This window comes from Sorex fumeus, unplaced genomic scaffold (genome assembly GCF_029834395.1).
Source record: "Sorex fumeus unplaced genomic scaffold, SorFum_2.1 ptg000077l, whole genome shotgun sequence".
Lineage (NCBI taxonomy): Eukaryota > Metazoa > Chordata > Mammalia > Eulipotyphla > Soricidae > Sorex > Sorex fumeus.
The window spans coordinates 3527631-3529447 of NW_026606134.1; the positions used below are offsets into that span (position 1 = coordinate 3527631).

Genomic DNA, 1817 nt, shown 5'->3' on the forward strand with positions numbered 1-1817 from the left:
GGTATGAAGTGATATCTCATTGCAGTCTGATTTGCATTTTCCTGGTGACAAGTGATGTAGAGAATATGTTCATGAAACTGGGTTTTCTAGCTGTCTCCTTTGTTGAAGGCCAATTCAGTTTCTCTGCCCGTTCTTTCCTCTGGGAGTGTTTCTGTATGATTCTCAGCCAACTGGCTCTGCAGTTCAGTTCAAGGACTGAAAGACAAGGTTTTGCTAGCAATTGTGGGGTGCTGGGCATTTCCGGGCACCACACCGGCAGTGTTCAGGATCTCCCAGGTCATTCTGAATAGTGCTTAGGGGCCTCCAGCGCTGCAGTCACTAAGGCTTGGGCCTTACGTGCTGCCTGGAGTGAAACCGATTCCATGCTGTTTTGGTGCCTAAATTGTTTTAATGTCATTTAATGTCATTTGAAGAATTGTGATGTCTCCAACTTGTTGTTTGTTTTGTTTTCTCTTGAGGTTCTATACAAATTTTAGAATTATCATTGTTTGTGAAAACAGCCATTGGAATTTTGATGTGGGTTGTCTTGAATCTGCAGATTGTCTTGAGTTGTATAGGCATTTAAAAATTTCTCTGATCTACGATGGTAAAACATTTTAAAATTTATGTTGCCTTCTGCAATTTCTTTCATCAATGTTTAAGAATATCATTAGTGTATGAGACTTTCCCCTCTTTAAGTAAATTTATTCTTAGGTTTTTTATTCTTTTTTCAGTGCAATTGCAACTGGAGCTTCTCGTTATTTCTCTAGTGACTATTACCGTATAGAAGGGCAACCAACTTTTAAATAGTAACTTTGTACCTTGCAACTTTACTGAATCTTTCTGTTAATTTTAAGTTTTTTTTGGTGGCAGCCTTAAGGTTTTCTACAGATATTATGATATGAACAAATAGTGACATTTTTACTTCATTTGCTAGTTGACTGCATCTTTTTTTAACTTTCTTTCATAGTTATCTACTCTGATTAGTACTTAAAATATCACATTGAATACACTGTCTTGTCCTCCTGTTGTTCATCAATTTGCTTGAGTGGGCCCAGTAACATCTCCATTTTTTGAGACTTGTTGTTACAGTGCTTGGCATATTGAATACTCTTGGTTGCTTGCCAGGCTCTCTGAGAGGGGTGGAGGAATCGAACCTGGCTTGGCCAGGCTGGCTGTATGCAAGGCAAACACCCTACTGTTGTTCTATTGCTCCAGCACAGGTAGCATGGCTGAGCGGTCTAAGGTGCTGGATTTAGGCTCCAGTCTCTTGGGAGGCATGGGTTCGAATCCCACTGCTGCCATGTGTGAGTTTTTCTCTGTTCAGTGCAGCTGATAATCACTTTGAATAAAAATGATAATGAGAATCCTTGTCTTATTCCTGATATTACAGGGGAAAAATTCAATTATTCACTATTAAGTATGGTACCAATGGTGGAGACTTGTCATTATTTATTAAGCCATGTTTATCTATACCCACTTCGTTGAGAGTTAAGATGATCATAATTTTTATCAACTCATTTTGTTCATTTAATGCACTGAACTGATTGATTTGTGAGTGTTTAATAATCATTGTATCCCTGAAATGACTCACAATGATCAAAAGCACTTTTAGTGTAAAGTTGATTTTTTTTGCATGTATATTTATCTGGCATACTGGCCTGTAATTTTCTTTTCATGTGGCATTCTTGTCTGATTTTGGTGTCAGAGTAATGATGCCCTGTGAATGCAATAAATAGCATTTTTACTATAATAATTTTAATGGAAAAATATCTATTTTCATTAAAATGCATTAAAATGACTTTTAGTATTCTATCATATATTTATACCTTACATGT

The 1817-nt window shown here is 36.9% G+C and overlaps 1 non-coding gene across 1 annotated transcript; it reads left to right on the forward strand.

Annotated features, from left to right (window-relative positions):
* Nucleotides 1–1201: 1201 nt before the first annotated feature.
* Nucleotides 1202–1283, forward strand: TRNAL-UAG (transfer RNA leucine (anticodon UAG)). The gene has a single exon. It is a non-coding gene; the product is annotated as a tRNA-Leu (tRNA).
* The last annotated feature ends 534 nt before the right edge of the window (nt 1284–1817 follow it).